Here is a 22285-nt window from a genome sequence, read left to right as displayed (position 1 = left end):
AATGGGAGTGCTATACTTACAGGACATTCAATGCACTGCCCATGTTTGCTAGCGGGTGCACATTGGGAAGCCACCAACACCCCCTTACTAGGAGCTGCAGAGGGTAAGGAGCCCTGGGATTGTGCCAAGTTTGAAGGTTAGAGAATGAAGCTTTTGTGACAGTGACTGAAGCAGAACCACGAGTGGGGGCACAGAGAATGACATCTAGGTCAGAGGTCTTCTAGCACTGCACTAAAAGGTTTGTGGAGGGAAAATATGGAGGAAACTGTGCAATTTGCCCTGCACTGAAAGAAGCAGGAGTGAGCAGTCCCTGGAGAAAGAGAATTCCCTGGTGACAGAGAATCTGATACTGGGCAAATTACGCCGCATCCTAGCCTCCCTAAATTAACTGAAGTTACATAGTCTGACTTTCTGTCTGCTTTTCAACTATTGATATTTCTCCGCTCTACCTCTCTTCTTACTGACTTAGCCCCCCCATTTCCTCTTTCTTTTTCCTCCCCTCCCCTTCCACATCCCAAACTAACTGTTGATAACAGCACAGTTCAGTCTGTATGGGACATTTATATAAGGGTGAAATTGTTAAAATAAATTTTAAGGTTCATAATTAATATACAGTTGGATCTGTTGATGTTATTATAACCTGTAAGAATTTTCCCATTGCAATACACTGAGTCCAATCCACTTTAACTGAGCAGATCAAGGAGGTAATAAAAGTGCCAAGAAGAAAAGACATCTAAAATCACGTCACTGGAAAGCAGATGCCAGCTAAAACATTCTCCATACTATTTGGTAGCCACAGAGTCTTTCCATTCAAACTGATCCTCAGCACTCAATATGCATGTTCACACATGTATGTGCACAAACACACACAGAAGCATGAGAAAACAAGACAACAGAATGCCTCCAAAATCTCCCAACTACTCAAAAGTAGATCCAAGGAGTGAGTATTAAAAGGGAAGAAGCCAGATGGCTGAAGTACTGGAAATGACCAAAAAAAAAAAAAAAAAAAAAAAAAAAAGGAAAATGAAAGGAAAAAAAAAAAAAAGAAAAGAAAACAAATACAACAAACTCAAAACTGATGTAACCAAACAAGTAGTGGACTTAATAAACAAACCAATCGATGAGTTTAAAGAAGATTCAAACAAAAAATTAGAAGAGCTAACCAAAACAATTAAAAACATGAATGACAAAGTTACCAAAGAATTAGAGTGGGTGAAAAGGTGCCAAACAGAAATTCCAAGATGAAGAATTCCATTAAAGCATGAGCAGCAGTAGTGACCAATGTGAGGAGAGAATATCACATCTTGAAGACAATTCTGATACCTGAAAATATACACTCTGATATATTAAAAACAGCAAAAGAACAAGGAAAATTGATGAAACAGCTACTAGAAGATGCAAAGAAGACTAACCTAAGACTGAATGGAGTTACAAAAAATTCAAATGAAAGCACATATGGGATAAAAAATATTCACAGAAATCACAGCAGCAAACTTTCCAAGAATAGGAAAAGAATCAAATTTAAAGGTAAGCAAGGCATAGAGAATCACAAATAGCCATGACCAGAGAAGAACATTTTCATGACACATCATGTAAAAAGTCCCACGTATACCACACAAGAACAGAATTTTAAAAATTCATAGCAACAAATACTTATAAAGATAAACCCATTGGGATTACAGGAAACTTCTCAACAAAAATCTTAAAGTCCAGGAGAGATCGCAATAAAGTCTTTCAAACCCCACCATCACCACCACCACCACCACTATCAAGACAACAGCAACAACAACAAACCACAACAACTTTCAACCCAGACTACTGTATGCTATAAAACTATCTTTTAAAATTGATGGAGAAATGAGGACATTCCATGACAAAGAACATCTTAAGATATTCATGACCACCAAACAAGCACTCCAAAAGAACTCTGAAGTATATCTTAGATAAAAATAATAAAGCCAGCAATACTAGAAAGTCTGATAGAATGAATATATCAAGCAGGAGAAGCAGTTAAACAAAATGGCAAAATAATAAAAAAAATAAAAATAAGACAGTAAAAGGAATAAGTCAATACCTTTCAGTAATAACTGTCAACATGAATAGCCTCAACTCCCCAACTGAAAGACACAAATTGGCGAACAAATCAGAAAACAAAATTTAGCAATATATTGCATATAAAACACACATCTAATCCAAAATGAAATTCATAATCTACAAATCAAAGGATGGATGACAATATTCTATGCAACATGATCCTGAAAGAAAGCAGGAGTAGCTATCCTCTTTTCAGACAAAATAGACTTTAAGCCAAAACTGGTCAGAAGAGGCAAAAAAGGTCGCTGCATATTCATTAAGAGAATGATTCAACAGAAAGAGAAAAAATTGTAAATACATATACATAGAATACCTGTGTACTTGACTTCATAAAATAAACACTACTGCATATAAAGATCAAATAACATCAATACAATCATAGTGGGGACCTCAGTACCCCACTTTCACAAATAGATCCACTGGACAAAAAAATATCACAAAGAAATATCAGGATTGAACCACACCTTCAAACACATGGATTTAATAAATATTTATAAAGTATTTGACCTTACTACAACAGACTACATATCCTTCTCAGCAGTACATGGAACTTTCCGAAAAGCATGCAACATACCAGTCCATAAATCTTCCTGAAATACCAAAAAAATCAAAATTATACCATATATATTATCAGATAGTAGGGTATGGAAACTAGAAATTAATGGCAAAAGACACCACAGAATTTTTTTAGACACCTGGAGATTAAATAACATTTGGAGATTGAACAATTAGTAGGTCATAGAAGAAATCAAGGAAGAAATGAAACAGTTCCTAGAATTCAGCAATAGGGTCTGGGGGATATTGGCAAAGCTGTGAAACAGGTGGCTCAGGAAATAGGAAGAGAACTGACTCAGAGGTTCTAATGGTTAGTAGCTGAGGCCCCAAGTCCTCCCTTTCTATGGAGGCTGTGAAAATGTGGGGTAGATGCCTGCAGTTTAGGCTGGCTAGCACACACCTTTCCCCCAGGAACATCACGCCCTTCTCTGGGACCCCTGCTCACTCCACACATAATTTTCAGAGTAGCAGCATGTTATCACATGAGCTCATTCCCCGGTCGACTGTGGGCCGGTTCAGACTTCAGTGTCAGACAAAGGGAGGCCAAGGAAGCCCTTCCCTGGGGATTTTCTTAGAACGCAAAACAGCATCAATTCAGTCTTCCTGTGATGGCTGAAGCTGTCATTCAGAGAATCTCAAACTTTATACCAGATAATATGAACAAGGCTATACATCTTTCTGAAGCTCAGATTCTCAGGCCACTTTCCCAGAGACTGATTTAGTAGGTCTAGGGTAGGACACAGGCCTGATGATGGAGGTTGTCTCTGGGAAAGACCTTGCTGTTGTCTAACTCAAAGGCTCTGGAAGTTGTGAGAACAAACCTTTTTTCAAATTAAAACCAAAAAAGATCTGTGGGCATAGCTCAGTGTGAAGGCCCTAGGCTCATTCCCTAGTTGATGCTGGTGGTGGTGGTAGAGAATATGCTGATTGGGCCAGAGAGGTGAGACATGCTGGTTGCCTTCAACGTCCTGCCCCCCATTAAGCTTCATCCTTGGGTCTACATGCCAGACCCTTAGAACAAAGCCTTTCTCCTTGTATAAACTTGTTCAAATTGTTGCCCAATCACTTGTACCCAAACATTCCTAACAAGTTCAGAATTTTTCCTTAAGTACTCAAGCAACAAAGAAACAGTTTGTTCACAGCAGCCTGGCCAAAGACTGGCTTATATGCACAAAGCCACAATGCACACTGTAAAGAAAAGCACCTTTGGCAGCATTAATGAGAAAAAGAAAGAGGGACGTGATGATCGTGTACAACTACCTACTGTTGCTCTCTTATGCTGGGATGTTTTCCTGCTGTGGCCAAGAACCTCAGCCCCAAAGGCCAGCTGCAGCCCACATTCTATGTTTGAGGCAGGCAGAAACACTGCTGTTTTGGTCAGTTCTGCTGATCTGCTTTTCTGGGGGTGAAGAAGTTACATGAAGCAAGGTCTTCTAAAGGGCTAGTCACTCAGTCCTTAATGCCATCTACCTCTGAAGGTGTCTGCTGAGTAAGCCTTTTATTGGGTTAAAAAACCCTGGTTATTGTGAGTTGATCAGGCCCTCAATCCCCCAAATGAGTGGATGGCTGGTGAAGGCTTAAATAAATGAGGCAACTGAAATGATTTTAGGGCTTTAGGAGGGTCCAACTATCTTACAAAATTTAAGATTCTCTGGGTTAAGACCCAGACTTCACTGGGTGGCCCATATTTGTTAGATTTTTCAAAGGAGAGGGATAGTGAAGAAAATGTAGGAATCTGGGCAGGACTTGGAAATCCCTTTAAGGACTTCTCCAAGTAATACGTTAATTTAGGAGAACTATGTTATCTCCAGGAAAGCCTTCACCACAGGCGCGAGATGCCTGCAGCTACAGTCTTCTTTTAGTTAATTGGGATTGGAACCAAAAGTCCTCAGCTATGGCCTTATCTTGTCCTTTGAGGCATCCCAACTTCACAGGTCAATACAGGCCTCAGCAGGGACCAGTGACTCATAGAGGTTCACTTACTATGAGTCCACTGCCCATCTCTGGACAAGGTCCTAAGCTTTGGAAAACTCCCAAGTAAACATGGAAAGTCAACTGGTTAATATTAAATCCTGCTCAGAGCCATTGCATAGTGGTCTCCATAAGTCTTTGGCCTAAAGGTCCCTGAGATATCATTGTCCTCCTTTTGCTGTGCATTGCATTGTGATTCACAGGCTTTCTTACAGTGTATGCACAGTGAAGTTTAGGGGCAGCATCCAGATCTGGCCTGGGCCACCCTGGGGCATGGAGGTTTCTGCAATGTCTCATCTTGGTCTGCAGTAGCCCCCTAGAAGATATGTGGGTTCCTGTCTCTGCAGGATCATCACTTACCCACTGCCTTTCCTCCTTTCTGTTACCCAGGGAAGCCTCATCTAGATGTGAGGGTATGGGGTGTGTAAGGAGGTAGCCTGTTCCTGACTCTTCTCCCTAAGAGCACGGTCCTTTCAAAGGTGACTAAGTCAGTGCTGTGTATTTGCTTTAGATTCTACCACACCCTGCCCAGCAGCTACAAAGGTTGAGACGGTATGGCTGCTTTCAGGCAAGGAGGTGCTGGTGACAGCAGAATGATAGGCTGGGGGCAGAGAAGCAGAGAACTTAAGCTAATTCTTCAAAACCATTATTCTGATGCTCAGATCCATCCAGCTGCCTGTCTTACGGAAGTACCTATGCATTATTAATTCACTGGGACATGGTACCCCTCCCAGCCTGTGTCCCTGGGTATCTCCTCTCTCTCCACCTTCTGTTCAGGGCACTTCAGCTTTGTTAAGCCACAGACTTGAGCACCTGCCACACCCTGCATTGCCAAACCCTATGACACAAGGAGGAGCGAGTCTCCAGCAAAGAAATGATGTACAATGAAAGGTACTACAGGAGAATCTTCATTAAGCAGAAGGCTAATAAATTTATGAAAATCATGGATCAGTTAATCCATTACTTACAGCGATTAATAGCTAATTAATGTGAGGATGGGGTCTGACCCTGCCCTGTCTCTACTAACTCCCAAATACCCATTTGAAGACTTGGCTGCAAGGTTGAACCTAGAACTCACATTAGTGACTGTGTAAAGCTGATAGGATGGACTAAACCTTCTAGCAGGCCTGGCTGCTGCATTCCTGTAAGTCCAGCACTCTGGGAGGCTGAGGCAGGAGTGGAAATTTGAGCTTACACTTAGGGCAATTAGTGACATCCTGTCTCAAAATTAAAAAAAAATAAAATGTAGTGGGGCTGGATATGTACTCATTGGGAAGGTCCTGGCTTCAATCCCCAAAACAAAAACAAAACAAAACAAAAACTTCTAGCAATGTTGTCAGGGATTCCTCTGAGCGCATTTTTTATATTATGATTCCATTTTCTAAATGTTTTCATTAGTATAGGTTGGCGATACATAATAATTACAGTCATCTTGGGCAATTGGTACGTATGCATATTGCATCTCCAGGGAAAGGAAGGGAGGCGCAGGGGATGGAAAAAGGAAGTAAGATGTGTTATGTACCTGGAGCAACTGCACATGAGGAATGGAAACATTATGTACTACAAATATGTACTAATAACAGCATTTTTAAATTACTTTAAAAAACAGAAAAAAAAGAAATAGCCACACATATGTATAGTGAATTTTTATAATTGTACACTGCCTAGACTATTTATATGTAAGTGGGGCTTTCTCATACCAGAAGCAGGGCCCTGTGTCTTGGTTACTTTTCTCTCACTGCTGAGACAAAATACCTGATGCCCAAAATTAAGGAAGGAAAGGTTTATTTAGCTCACAGTTTGTGGAGGTTTCAGTCCATACTTGGCTGGCTCCAAGGCAGAGTGGCGCATGGCAGAGGCAAACGTTCATGGTGGTGGAAGATAGCAAAAGCAACAAGAGCACAAGGGAGGAGTGGCAGAGAAGAGCAAGCCTCTTTTCCTCCCTTATATTGTAAGCAGGCTACCCCCACCCAGGGGATGTGTAGCCCTCACATAATCTCCATGCCCTCTTCTTGCACAGGCTCAGGGTAAGCACTCTGGCTCCTTGCTGAGTCACATAGTTAACCTTCTAAACTTCTCAAATTGACATAATGAACAACAGCCCAGAAGCCTAAGGGCATGTCCTTTCACCCCAAGATGCAGAACTGCTAAGTCACTTAGCCAAACCTCTGGACTCCCCAAGGTGACATAATGTATCAACCATAACACCCTGCCACTCAGGACAGTCTCCAAGTCTCCTCCAGTGATGGACCCAGGTGTCTGCTGTGTATAACCACCTCCTGGTGACTGTCTCCCTATGGGACAGCCAGATACAGGCCGTTTCTGAACAGCATTCTGACGTCCCTACCCAGGAGAATCTGGCAATATGCCACAGGGAGCATCTCCTTGTCACAGCAGAAGTCCAAGGACCACATGCCTGCTGGTTCTAAACCCACCGATTAGAACTCTCCTTGGGGAACCTGTCTGGGTAACACAAAGGTCCCAGTAAAGGCTTTGGACCACAGGACTCTCTCTGTCCCTCCTTCTCTCTTTCTCTCCTCCTCCCTTTTTCTCTCTCATTCTTCATTTGCTGGTTATACCTGTGAGTCTCCAGTGGCTCCTCTTGCCCAGTGGCTCCAAGTGGCAGGTCTCCTCCCTCTCTCTGGGAACTCTGAATAACGCACTGCTCATGTTATTTTGAGTGTTTTGTTAAGCTGTTCCCTCTGTGTCTCACCTGACGACACCACTGGTCCTCACCTCTTTTCCACTTGGGCTCCCTGGGAAGCAGCTATCTTGGCAGGAATAAACTGGACACAGCTCAGACGAGAGCCACAAGGATATCTACCAGTACAAACAAGTTTCCCGGGAGAGGGACACCCGGTCACAGATGGACATTCAGGCATTTGGGCATCTACTGGACAGAGAAATAACCTGTGAAAGACATGGGACATATCTATGACCAAGTCTCTGGAGCCCCATCTGGATGGGGCCCGGGTTTATAGCCACTGTCCAGACAGGACCTCAAGACCAAGTCAGAAAGAGAACACAGTAGCAGTAACAACATGAAAAGTAGATAATGGTACAAAAGTAGACCTTGACGAACCCATCACTAATCTTAGTAATTATCAATGCATGGCCATTATTACCTCATTTGTGTCTGTGCACATTTGTGTGTGAGTGTGCATGTATGTATGTGTGTGCGTGCATGTGTGTATGTATGTGTGTGTGCTGTAAAGCAGAAATTAGATTCAGAGGCTTAGATGAAATCAGTTTATTCTTGTTCAGGGGTTGTTTTTGTACCATATTTTCTTTGGTACAAACTTCAAAAGGACAGTGTATACTGTACTTCCATGAGGAGCAATCTGAAGGCCTGCTATCCCTCTTCTGTGATATGATCATCACTGGTGATTATCACCCGGAGCAGTAGTCCTGAGCAGGGTGATTTTGATCTCCCAGGGAACATCTGTTAAGGCCTGGAGACATTTTTGGATGTCATATTGGGGGAGGGGCCAGTGCATTCTTGTGGAAAGAGGCCAGGAATTCTGGTAAATGTCCTAGAATGCAAAGTTCACTCCCTCCACACAAACACGCACACAAGAACTATCTACCCCAAATGGTAGTAGTGCAATGCTGAGAACCCTCAGGTTGGATCCATTTATTCATTTGGTGCTCTAAGATGTTATGTCCTAATTTCATTTGAGTTTTATTTATTAGCTGGCATACTTGTATAAAGAAAAACTTCCTTAGTCAACTATTTAGTTTGCATAGGTAGATTTCATAAAATACATGTAACTAAATGTTTGATTCTTTCTTTTACCTGTTTTCAAAATAACAAGACAGTTCCCCAGATTCCGCCAAAGGTGACCAGCAGTATTTTTTCTTTCAAGAATCCCTTCCAGACTAGCAGGCATAAAGGTATTGAATGTCTTCCAAATACATTTTTGTTTTGTTTTGTTTTGTTTTGTACCAGGGATTGAACCCAGGACTTTTGCACTGAGCTATATCTCCAGCTCCCCCGGGCCCTCATATGTTTTTGTTCTTGTTTGTTTTTGAGACAGGGCCTCACTAAGTCTCTAAGTTGCCCAGGCTGGGCTAGAACTTGTGGTCTTCCTGCCTCAGTTTCCCAAAGTGTTGAGATTACAGACATGTGCCACCACAACTGGCTTGCAGTAATTACCTTACTGATGCTTAAACTGTCCCATCTTTGAACAGTATGAGCTCATTCAGGTTGGCTTCTGGTTCTCTGGACACGTCCTTGTATTCTTTAAAAGTTGCTGTGCATTTGGGGGTGCTAGGATTTTCTAGGCTCACGTCACACATTTACTGTCCTTGCCTGGAATCGGTCACTGCTTTAAGGAGACTGTGTTCCTTTAAGTGATATTTAGTGGTCACCTTTTGGGTCCTAGGGGAACTCATGCATTTTAAGACAGAAATAACCCTCATAATATTATATTTCTCTCTAAAAATGGGACTTTATGCCTGTATTCTACATATAACAGAAAAACTGAAACTCAAGAGAGCAGTTTTGCTCCAACTCAAACTTAACGCAAATGGGAAATTGAGAAAGCTGGCAGTGAACATGCGCCCCTACCTCCTCTTTCTCAATCAGCCACCCTGGGAGTAAAACAGGTTGTCTCTGAAGCCCAATAATGAAGAAGAATGGACAAAATAGGCAGGATCTTGGGGATTATGCAGGCTTACTAAGGCCAGAGGTGGTCTGAGATAGTTGGGCTTCTGCTGCCTTCAAGTCAAGGCCTCTCCTGGGCTCCTCCTCCTTTGCTGACCTGCACAAAAGGATGAGAGGTGGCTTTGCTGCAGGGACCAGGACAGGTGACAGAGACTGAAAAAGGGAGTAGTGCTGGTGCACCGAGAGGACACCAAGCCACAGAGCAACACAGAGGCAGTGACAAGCTGACTGAAGGTGGGGAGGAAAGGGATCTTCATACACAATAAAAACCATACAACTGTACACCATCTTACATTTTAAAAGGTGATGGAGTAACATGCAATAAACCTGTGGCATTTACCATTTAACTTTAAAATGTGACCTTGAAGAAGTATGTACTGGTTGTGATTGTCCCTAAACTTGTCTTTAGATCCCTGTGGTGCAAAGTCACGGTCCCTGGGTATCAGGGAATTTGGGAGAAAGTGTATGAAACATTGCAAGGTAGTCCCAACCACACTTTACTGTAGTATTTTTACTGGGTCTCTTTATTATAAGTTTAGGCAGTCTAAATTGTATTGAAGAGTCAGAAAATACATGGTTTGTTTAAAGTTAAGGGTTATTTTTTAAGTTTTTTGAGACAGGGTGTTGCTGCGTAGCTCAGGTCGGGCTTGAACTTATGGTCTTTCTGCCTCATTGTCCTTAGCTTTAAGAATTTTGGGCCTATAAGGATTTCTTTACCCTTAATTTCCCTCTTCCTAAAAAATTTAATGTATTGGAGCTATCTGTCTTGGGTTTAAACTGAAGCATATCAGACTGAGAACAGCCTTGTACTTTTTTGGAACAGGTAGGGTATCTATTAGATTGAAAAAACGCATCTGCTGTCTGCAAACCTTTCTTCCACTCCCATCCCAAAAAGGAGTGGATTTTTTTCAGCCCTGCAGTTATCTCAGAGTGGGCTTAATAAACACTTCTGCTGTCTGAGGAATGGAATCCAATCAGCATGCTCCGGCTCTGGTGTTCCGTGCTGAGGGAACTGGAAAAAGGTAATAATGCTGGAGTCGAGTTGTTTTGAATTTCCCAGTGATGTCTTCTAACGAGCTGGCAATGCAGAACACCAGGCTGCTGTCTTGGAGAGATGAAAACAGTACAGTGGTCATTTCACATCCTATCATCCTTATGACAATGCGGATGCTGCCTTCTCCTTGCCAGAGATTAAAATACTGCGCATGAGACAGGCACGAGGCCGGAGAGCAAGTGCCCAGACAGAGAAAGACACTGGGGAAGGAAGGAGGCATTCCAGAGGGAAAAGCACATGATAAAACCCAGGTCAGGCCATGGGGGACTGTGCTTGGTTCTCCTTCAGGCTGGTACCCTAAAGAACTGTGAGCTGTGGTGCCCAATCAACCTGCTCCAACAGGACCAGTGAATGGTCCCACCAAGGAGATCCGAGTCTATTTGTAGCTCAGTCTCCACAGCATCACACGCTACAGGGATGATGGTCTCAAGATCAAAATCCAGCCAGTGTGCATCAGGACAGCTGGGCTAGTGGTGACAGTAGTAAAACACCATGAACTGGGTGACCTTCGCCCACACACTGTCTCAGTCGCCCCTGCCCCTGAACCTCCACAAGAGGCTAGGCAGTGAAGAGCTGGCATAGCAGGAGCCGGTGAGCACCCTGATTCAGCACAGTAAGTGGTGTCAATGCCCAGCCAGTCTTGCTGGAAAATATCATATTTTCATATTCGACTAGACATGCCTGTTAGACTACCCATCCCTATGGAGCCTCCTCAGACCCAGCAAATAACCCACAGGGGTCGGCCAGGATGCTGCAGGTCTGCACCCACTGTGCCTGCTGGGGCCTGTCACCTGCACAGTGCGGGTCCCGCAGGTCACCCATGGAAGGACAAAAGACACAAGGGTCTGCAGTCATTGTGGCTTTCAGAGGTTGGATAACCTTCACGTGCTTGGCAGGTTTATCATTAGGATCGTTTCACTGCCCTTTCTCGTCACCAGCTCTCTTTAAGCTTCCTAAATTAATAATGATGAAGCTCTTTAAACTGCATCACCAGTCTTTGTTTTTGATTTCCATTCTCTGGGGACTCTTTCTGCTCCCTCTGATAACCCTTTACCAGTCTCTCCTTCATGTGTATCCATTCTTCTCAGATATCCACTCTGATAATCATTGATTAGGTCACTGGGGAAAAAAGAAGACCCAATTAAGAAAAAAAAAGTAGAGGTAATGCTAGGCTGAACATCTGGATCAAGAACAATATGAAATATCATTTCCCCCAGTGAAAGGACCAACAAGGAAGAAAAGCATGACTCTCTCTAAAGGCTCGTGCAGAGCACCTGGCACATAGCAAAAGGGAGAAAGAGCACTGGCCAAGACCAACGATGGACCCCTGGCTTAAGCTTTCCTAGGGTAAAGGCAGGGGAGGGACGTCCCCTAAAACAATCAGATCATCACAGATAGATAATTCTCTGCTTTAGCATATGCAGCCATCCTTTCTCCTTAATGAGAAAGGAAACTATCAGATTTGACAAACACTCCTCTTTCTCCTCCTATATACTATATCTGAAACACTGGACTTTCTCCTCCCACTGCAGGAGCTCCAGAGAGGGAATGTTCCGAGGTTCCCTGGGCTGCCCACCTGCCAAGGAAGAGTCTCACTGTGCAGCATCAGCTCTGGGTGGGAGCCAGAGTTTCCAGCTGTTAACCTTTGAGCTGAGGAGGGAAGGGCTGCCAGCTAAACAGAAAACCAGAGAGTCTTAGAGAAGGGAAGGTGTACTTAAGAATCACTCTTTCATGGGGTCTGGCTTTTCCAATCCAATCAGTTCAAGAGGGACATGTTGAATACATACATCCTATGTGTCAGAATATGAGTTAGGTGAGGCAGTTTTAGAACAGCAGATGATAAGCTTCCCCTCAGGGAATAGTTCCTTGTTTGCCACAAGACAGCTAAAGGTGGCCAATCTGTAAAACAGTGACAATTATAAGTATCCTCTGTGATAGACACGGTGCTGTGTGTTCATCAAATCCACTTCATTTTCTCTCTGGGCACACAGCTAAGCAACATTTCCCAGGATGCCCTGCAGCTCCTGGGCAAATGAGCTCTGGTCAATGGGATATGGGGATAGGAACCTGAATGCCATTTTTAGGCCTGGCCTACAAAACTTTTCCCATAGTCTCCAGTGTGCTGTTGTGTTGTCTCTTACTCATTATTCATTAGCCAGATGGACAGAAAGAACCAGCAGAGGACCCAGGGACCTCATAGAAATAGAGCCACTAAGTGGAATGAAGAATTCTGGGTCCCTGAAATACTGCAAAGAGCAGAGCCTCCCAGCCAAACACACCACACACACACATGCCACACTGAACTGTAATAGGAACAAAAAATAATCTCACTGTATTAACCCATTGAGATTTGGGGATTGCTTGTTACAGCAGCTAATATTACCTACCCTAACAAACTCATGGATTTCATTAACAGATAAAACAATACACTTAACAGTGCCTACTTCAGTTCAGTATCTAGTAGGTTCCAGCATAGTCCTGCTCCTGAAACACAGTAAGTGCTCAGGAATTTTACAAGTTATAAGAAGTGAGGCTAGTTTCTTTTCTTAGAGGTTCTGGTGGAAGAATCTTTGCCAACCAAAGCCTTTGTTGTGGATAAGAAAGACAAAAAAAAAAAAAAAAGCTCCAGGAATGGAGAACCAATAAAAACACAGGGGTAAACCTACAGGGAAAGTAAAGTGGCTGGAAAGAAAGGCATATGGGGAAAATCTTAACTAGCAATAGTCACTTTGCTAAGGACTGAGTGTTTGTGTCCTCCTGGAATTCATAATTTGAAATCTTCACCCTCAGTGGGATTGTAATAGGAAGGGGGGGGCCTTTGGAGAGCAATGAGATCTCATGACACTGGAGCCTCCATGAATGGGGTTGGTGACATTTATAAGGACAAACAGCAGAGCTTGTTCTCTGCTCTCCTCCAGGTGGGACACAACAGAAGGTGGCCATGTGCAAACCAGGAAGTGAGCGCTCACCAGAGACCAGATCTGCAAGTGCCTTGATCTTAGGCTTCCCAGCCTGTAAAACTGAGATATAAATGTTCACTTTAGAGTTACCTACTCTGATAACTATAGCAGCACCAAAAGACTAATACACAGTCATACACTTTTTATTGAAATTCTTTTTCCAGGCCTTGTTAAATATTCCATTGAATCTGCCTGCTTCCTTGAGTCCTGGATCACTCTAATTGTCCTGAGGCTCTTAATAATGAAACTGACTACCTGTCAGTCTCCTTAGTATGATCACCTTCTGAAGGCAACCCTGAACACTATCAGCAATAAAGATTCCTCTCTGTTAGGATAATGTGCTCCCTACTCTTCCCTGTCCTTAGAACACCACTCATTGGGGACAATTCAAATACAGTTTGGTTCCAGCCTTCCTGTTGCCTGTAGCCTAGCAGGAGACTGTGACAGCTACAAATCATGAGTGTGAGGAGCAACCAACGTAAGAAGTGGGTTTGCCAGAGAAATGGTAGTGGAACGTTACTTTGCAGGGCCAGAGCTAGGATTCTGTTACTTGTGGAAGAGGGAACTCTTCCCCACTGCCCAGGGTCAGGACACTTGCCAGAAGCAGGAGACTACAAGCAGCTCCCAGTGGCTGGGGGCAAAGACCCACCTAGCAAACAGCCCCTGACAGATGATCAGACTAGACAGAGGACAAAAATCAATTACAGAGGAATCTTTATCCATTTGCCAATAAGAAGCCAACAAAGCATTCCTTTTCTTCCTTTGTTTTACAACTTTATTGAGAAAAAATTCCGATAACAAACAATTTACTCATTTAAAGTGTACAATTCAGTGACTTTCCGTATATTCACAGAACTGTGCATTCCTCGCCCACATCTCTTGGGAGCCTTATCATTATCTCAAAAAGAAGCCCTGTACCCCTTAACTGTCACACTCCGGTCTTCCTCCTAAGTATGTAAGTAGAAGCAGCAAAGGGGTTTAAACAGAAGACTGAAAAAGTTAGAATCCCATTTTTAAAAGACCACTCTCTGACCTACATTCCCACCACTATCCAAGGTCCAGCTTGGCTCACACAAACATGAATTTATTCGATCATCCTTCCAGGACCCTCACTCCTCACCATCTGTAGCCACCCAAACGCTCCCACCTGCACACCCGGCCCACAAAGACCCAGACTCTGGCTTCCTGCCTTGCCAAGAAATGCCCAAGAAGAAACTGGGGAGAGGGCTTGACCTTGGGCAAGTTCATACATCTTGGGTTCTGTCTCCAGATGACTGGACTGGGCAGATATGTCCTCCAGGCACTCTGATGGGCCTACTTCTCATACCTGGGGGTCAGGTTGTTCCAGAACAGAAGAGGGAGGGATGGGTCTGTCTATGTGGTTTAGCAGCTGGTACCAGCTCCGCCCACCAAAACTGGAAAAGTTGGCAAGTCCCAGGGATGTGCCAGGCCTGCAGCCCCCTGGTGCTCAGCACTCAGGTCTACATGGAAAAGGGGCCAATGCACTGAGTTCCAGGCCTACCGCAAACCCCTTTGCAGAAACTTCAGGGCTCAGAGGGTTTAAGAGTAAATTATGTCTTAATCACCATCTCAGGATGAATGGAGAAGATCTGAGTAACATTAACCTGGAGGATGGGGTGCAGGAGGCATGAGATGTAGGTGAGATGGGAAGAAAAAGAAGACAGGATGACAACAAAATACAAAGAGCAGTAGAAATAGCCAAATTCAGAGGCATCAGCTATACGGCAGGTGCATCTTTTGTCCTCTGCTCACTCTGGCTGAACAGGCCCATGTGGCTCAGGAAGCTTAAGAGTGTTTCCTTTTTTGTTGTTTGTTTTGGTTTGGTTTTTTTCCCTGTCAGTATTAGGAAATAAACCAGGGCCTTTTCTCAGAGCTACATCCTTAACCCATTTTTAAATTTCTGAAACAGGGTTTTGCTAACTTGCCCAGGCTGTGCTCAAATTTGCAATAGTCCTGTCTCAGCCTCCCAGAGGGCTGGGATTATAGGCATGTGCCACCATACCCAGGTTGATCATGTGATATATATGCAAAAGAAAATAGTTCTGCAGAGCTAGATCTCCTGCACCAGTAAGCCAGGCCCATGCTCCTAAGGCTTGATCAGTTGGAAGGTTACAAATGGTTAAAGCACCTCCACGTAGCCCACCTTCTAAACAGGGAGTGATAGGAACTTCAGCTGAGTGTGCATTCTATCTGGGTTTGGGCTGCTTGGAATGCTCTCTGAAGACTAAACCTGTAGCAGACTGGAAAAATACTAAGTCATTGTGGTAGTCAAGTGTTCACTGCTGTGACAAAGGAGGAAAAAATTGTTTAGGCTCATGGTTTCAGAGGTTGCAGTCTGTGGTCACTTGGCTCCATTGCTTCTATGTTCATGGTGAGGTGAGGCTATGATGGAGCAAGCTGCTCACTTCCAGAGACTGGGAAGCAGAGAGAGCAAGAGCCTGTGTTGATTGGCTTCCTCCTTCATCTTTTGTTCCATCAGGGCCCCTATCCTATTGGATGCTGCCACTCACTTTCAGGGTGGGTCTTCCTCCTCAGTTTGCTGTCCCACATGCCAATCATCTCTGGAAACAGGAAACACCCCACAGACATACTCATAAATACACTTCCCTAACCTCAGCATCTGTCAGTGCAGTCAAGCTGACCATCAAGATTAACTGCCACAGTCATCTTGGGTTTTTAGCAAACATCTTCAAAATTGAGATACCCAGGGAAGAAAAGTAGTGTTACATGACAAGTACTCTGTAATGGAAAGAGTGGAGGCTTCTAGTACAGTACAGAACCCTGGTTTCTGAATCTGGATTCTAGACTGGCCAGGAATCCACTGGTCTTCTCATCTATCAAATGAAGGCTTGAATTATCAGAGATTAAAGAACACTTTTGGCTGTAATTTTAAGTGCTCTACTGCACTAAAGTATATGGTACGTTCTTTGGGTGTGAATTTTCTCAGGAAGAAAATGAAGTAATCAAATATATTCATGGTAATAACATTTGAGTGGGTACCATGAGCTCTAGCAAATCACTTTAACTTGTTAACTCTTTTGATCCCCATACCAGTGCTATCACAGGGTAATATTAATGGCTCCAAAACCAGACCATAGAGAGATAAGTAGTCAACTGCTACTTATTTCTCCTTGGATGGCCTAGAGGCATCTCCAGTTTAACAAGTTCAGAACTGAATTTCTGTCTACTTTCCCAATTTTCTCCTGCTTCATATGTAGCAACTCCACTCTTCCAAATATCCAGGCAAGAAGACTTTTTCTGACAAAATAAATTAGCATCAGTCCCAAAATACCTTCACTTTCCTCCTACCTGTGATTAATCACAACTCAGGTCATCTTTCTTTTCATTCAAAATACATCCAGAACCCGTAGCTTCTTACCATTCCCAGTGTGACCACCCTAGTGTAAGCTTCCACTATATGTTGTCTGGACCATTACAAGAGACTTCTTACTGGTCCTGCTATTTCTACCCTATTGTGCTCTCTCCCCCCACCCCACCCCACACCACTCAGAATTTCCAGTGGCTTCTCATCTCATTCAGGAAAACATCTGAAGTCTTTAACCTACAAAGTCCTCCAAGTCCTCCCCCATCCCCAAGCTGTCTGGTCCACTCCTCTCTGTGGCTCTGCACACCTCCTCATCCTTCTCTTCCTCAAACACACCAGGCGCCTCCTCCTCCCATTTCCTGTCAGGCTTGCCCTCCTTCTATACCCAATGGCTTCCTTGCTTACTTCATTAGGTCTCTGCACCTAACTGAAAAGACTTTTTCTGACAAAATAAATTAGCATCAGTCCCATCTGTGTCCCTCTGGCTCCATTTGTTTCTCACCTTAGTATGCATCTATCCTGACATACTTCATGATACCTGTTTATTTTAACGCCTCCTTCCTCCCCCAAAAGGTAAGCTCTATGAAGATACAAACTGTCCACCGTGCTCACTCTTGACTCTCCAGTGCCTAGAAAAGTCCCTGACATTTAACAAGTCACTAATCCCAGAACTCCGGGAGGCAGAGGCAAATTCAGTCTCGGCCTGGACATCTTAGCAATTTAGTAAGATCCTGTGTCAAAAGGATCCTGAGGATGTAGCTCAGTGTGAAAGCTGTGGGTTCAATCCCTGGTACTGCACCCCCCCAGTCACTCCACAAATATAGGCGGTCCTCATTTTCTGAATCTGTTTTCTGAGATTTCCCTGAATGGTGAATTTTTGGATAACAAGAGCACATACTCTGTTACATTAAAGGAAAAAATAATACATCTTCTATGTCACCTATGTATCTTAATCATATATAATACAATCCACTGTGTGGATTTCTGCATAATAGGCATCTTTAAACTGCAATTACCTAATTATTTGACTCCTAATGAAGTCATTAGTGGGTATGCTTGTGCATAGTATGAAATAATTCTAAAAGATTACATTTTCCTTCTACCCTAAATGGAATTGTATACTGTAATTTAAATAAACAACAAAATGATTCATTAAAGATAACTAATGAATGAAACTATAATTACCGAAATAGACTTTTGAAAAATTAATATTTACTGAATGAAGAGTTAGAAGGAGAGGTGGAAGTCACTGCTCCTGACACGATGGTAGGGAGAGATAAGTCAAAGTAAGCAGGGGAGGAAAGGGCAAAATCACCAGTCCCCAAGGGGCACTCTTCCCAGCTGAGAAATTTTGTACTCATTAGGAGGCAGTCTTCCCTTCTTGCCAGTTGAGACTCTGGAAGTGCATGATGACCATGAATCATTGTCAGAAGCCATAAATGAGGTAATGGGATTAAAAAACAACACTCAGAATAGACATCTGTTTTAACTGTGTGACTATATAATTTATTATCCACACTGGGATAATTTTGAGAGCGAGAGAAAAATAAATAAAACTTTATAATTTTTCAGAGAAAGCATTTATAGATGGACAAATTGGTTTGTATAATGGTAGGTCTATAAAATAGTTCAAGTCATAAATTATTTTCAAAGGTAAAGCCATTTCTAAAAATAAAAAATACAATGTATGTCAAAGGAAAAGCTTAAAAGCTCATTAGATTAATTTGTCTGAACATATAAAGGTAATATAAATGGAATGTTATTTTCCTAATCACTTATCCTAACCAGTTCTAGAGTCAAATCAATCTAATACCATACATTTGATATGTTTAAAGAATATATCTTGATATATGTTTTTAAAATTATTTCATAAAGTTGAAATCTTTTTCAAAGTTGAATTGTATATTTCACAAATTTGAAATTATTGGTCTCTTCAGTTGGCTCTTTCTTTTTTGCTGATTATTATATTTTTTTAAATTTTAAACTTTTTGGTTTTTAGAGACAGAATCTCTCTCATTATGTAGTCCAGGCTGACCTTGAAATCACTATGTAGCCCAAGTTGGCCTTGAACTCACAGTGATGTCCCCGCCTCAGCCTCCCTAGTGCTGGAATCATAGGTGTGCACCACCACACCTGGCAATTATTGTATTTTTAATAAAAGAAATACTCTTCCTAGAAGGCTAAGGCACCTTGTAAGCTAAAAACTAATTCTGATAAATGAAAGATATCCTCAGTTCTAATTTGTTCTTACTGAAATATGTTAATATTCATTTAAAATCTTTCCATAGCTTCTTTTCTTCTCTGGGAGAACTTTCTTTAACAAGTATTTGATAAGATGAAACTCATCATACAAATCATCTCTAATATGTTGCTAAATTTAGATGCCAAAAAACATAGGTCTTCTAGTTTTATTCCACTGTAGTACAGAATTTATTCAATTACAAGTAAAACTCCATCAAAACATTCTTCCTGTAAACTGAAAGATTACAAAGCTTAATTATTTAATCTCAAATTTAATTCATTCAATCCTGCCTCCATTTTGAGCTAATTCTGTTTTCAATAATTACAATTTCCAAAAAGCTTCAAGATCTGAAGTCTTTTGGCTCCCCATACCTTTAATGCTTGACTACAGATTACGAGCTGATTTTGAACAAATGCAAACAAAATTTAGAAGACTCATTTAAAAAAGAAAGTTAAAGGGTCAATACATATGGTAGTATGCTTGAGTTGATTTGCAAAGTAGGTTTTCAAAGATTTAGACATTTCTAAAGTCTAAGAGCTTGCAAAAAAGATTAAAAAACACATTCTGCCAGGCTGCAGTACTTTTTCAATTCAACACCACCTCTATCACAAATATTTTGTAGTTCTATTCCTCTGTGTATAAATAGAAATAGTTATGTCTGTCAACTGTAGCTTCTATTTTGTTAGGAAACTATCTCAGCTTGTTTGGGTGCAATTATGAACCATGAACACACTGCATTTAATTCCAAATACATTTCTGTTCCATAGATTTCTTAATTTAGTAATAACACTATTTTTCCCGTTTTGCTGTACTCTGCCAAAATCTATATCTGCAGTTTTCGTTGTTGAATTGTTTTTAAGTGAAGTTATAAATTACAATAATGTCAGATGCTATATCTTCAACGGAAAGAACATTCAGAAGCTTTATTTTTAGTCAATTAAGAGGGTGGGAAATAAATCAAACCATTATTTAAATTAACTGGTTTTCTCCTGAAGAAATGGGTCTAAACCGGCATCATTTAATTACTTGTGAAGACGTTATTCTGCTAATGGAGCCATCTAATTAATAGCTACCACTTTTCTTTTGTGCACAAGAGAAAGTAAAATCAAAATTAACTGAGAGGAATCATTTCACCTAACTGCACAGTCCTACTTCCCAGTGTGATGAATAAACATTTGCACGTGATAAAGTACCATCATCAGGGATAATCTTAAATGAGTAATTTTTGAAAGAACTTTTCCACAAAATTTTGTCTTTGGAGTTTACAGGTGGTCACGTGTGTTGCCCCCAGGATTGATGGCAACTGTTGACAAGGACTGGGACAAATTTCACCTTTCACCTTGAGAAAAGATTATTTAGGACTGAATTTTCACTAAGCATGTGCCTTTTCTTTAGCTGAAAGGGTTTGTTTCAGTTTTGCCAAAAACATAGCAAGGGTGGGGGAGTGGTATCATTACACAATAAGGTAGATACGCAGTGGAAAACGGAAATGCTAAAACAACACCCAGAAGTTGGAGGCAGATTTATTTATCGTCAGACGGGCACTGACAAGGAACCAATTCTTGTAAAAATGTCATGACCCGAAAGCCCAGGGAGAGAGGTTGCACTGCGGTTGCAAGGGGCAAGTACAGAGGCAGAGTACTGGGCTGTCTTTGACTGGGTTTTATAACACACATCACAGTGACCAGGTATGCATCACGGTGACCAGCCACTTCTAGGAAATAGGCTGAAGCAGGAGCCACACACGACTGGCTTGTTCTCCATACAGCCAGCAAGGGCAGAAAAACTGATGACTTCTCTCACTAAGAATTTAGCCCATAAGTCTGCTGGCCGTCCCTGGCCATATCAAACTCTCCTTCTGAGACTTTCGGAAGGAATCCATCATGCTGAGACCTTGTCTAACCTCAGAGCTATAAGACAACATTATTTGTTATTTCAAAACACCCCTTCTGTGGGGCTTATTACAGCAGCCCTAGGAAACCAGTGGATGCCCCGGCTCCTACAAGGAGCATGTGAACATCCTTAAATATGATTGTGCTTTGCATCACACACACACATTTAAAAAAAAAAAATCTCTCTGGCTTGGCAAGTTGGCTCATGCAATTTTAAAAACCTTTGGAGTATTCTGAAACTGACCTGACATAAGAACAACTTTAGCATCTTCTCTTGTGTGACAAAGCCCTTTGGTACCCACTTGTCCAGGGGAAGGTAAAGAAGATACCATAGGTCTCAGTCAATGGGGGACGGGATGACTTCTGATACATCAGAGCTTCTGGGTAGACTCAAGCTAATGACACAAAGCTCATATATGGGCTTGTCCCCACATTCTATATGCACCCCCCCCCCAGGGATCCTCCTTTAATATTTCAACAAATAGCTTAGTCAGGCATCTGTGAATTCATAAGAATTCACAAGGGCTTGTGTTATCCAAATCATCTATTCCAAATTCCAAACCCTACTCTGTATGCTCCTTTATTATTTCTTCAGAGTATACTTAATGGAAAACAGTAAGGTGAGGAGGAATTCTCTGAAGGCCTGGAAAGAATAGACAGAATGTTGAGACACACTTAACATTGAATACTAGGCACTATCCTTAAGATGCCGTGGGTGTCCTCCTGCTGCCTTGGACATCCTACAGGCCACCTTTCTCTTCATGTTTCTGGACCTCTCTGTCTAGTTCTCACTTCTCTGTGGAAACACAGAAACCTTCACTGACCTTCTAGCTTCAGTTTCTGCAGCTGAAATCTCATTGTATGACCCTGAACACGTAATTTAACTTATATGTGCCTCAGTTTCTTTATTTGGAAAATAAGAGTGACATCATTCCACCATTAAAAAGAATAAGTAGTGATACACGCAATAGCAAGGGTAAACCTCAAAAACATTAAGTTAAAGAAAAGAAGCCAGACATAAAACGTCATATAGTATAAGCTTTCATTCATATGAAACGTCCAGAGTAGGTAGAGAAAGGAAGCAGACTGGTGGCGCTGGGGAGTGGGGGAGAGAGAACGAAGAGTAACTGTTTAATGAATGTCACAGGTTGAATTATGCTCCTCAGAAAGGATATGTTGAAGTCTTAGACCCAAGTACTTGAAAGTATAACCATATTTGAAAATAGGGCTTTCAGAGGCAATCAAGTTAACATTATGTCCTAAGGGTTGTCCCTAATCAAATAGGACTGGTGCCTTTACAAAAGAGGTAAATTTGGGCACAGAGACAGCAGAGGGAAGACAATGTGTATATACACAGAAAGCCACTGAGGACGGGAGCACAGGCTGGGGTGACGCAGCTGGAAGCAAAGGACTACCACGCATTGCTGGCCACACTAGAAACTAAGAGACGCGCAGGGATGGGGCTGAGAGTCTCAGGGGAAGCCCGACCCTGCAGACTCCTGCAG

General features: G+C 42.2%; 1 long non-coding RNA gene across 1 annotated transcript in view; it reads right to left on the bottom strand.

The window, feature by feature from the left end:
* Positions 1-9872: 9872 nt before the first annotated feature.
* The window catches only part of LOC102007976, a 34770-nt gene continuing 22357 nt past the window's right edge, over positions 9873-22285 (bottom strand). Inside the window, exons 5-6 of the long non-coding RNA XR_263226.2 lie at positions 11395-11459; positions 9873-10391 (exon numbers count right to left, since the gene is read on the bottom strand). This is a non-coding gene — a long non-coding RNA (uncharacterized LOC102007976). The remainder of the gene's footprint in view (positions 10392-11394; positions 11460-22285) is intronic.

This window comes from Chinchilla lanigera, unplaced genomic scaffold, assembly GCF_000276665.1.
Source record: "Chinchilla lanigera isolate Chin_1 unplaced genomic scaffold, ChiLan1.0 scaffold00064, whole genome shotgun sequence".
Classification (NCBI taxonomy): Eukaryota; Metazoa; Chordata; class Mammalia; order Rodentia; family Chinchillidae; genus Chinchilla; species Chinchilla lanigera.
Note: the sequence above shows the minus strand (reverse complement) of the source record. Positions and strands in the feature narration are given on the sequence as shown.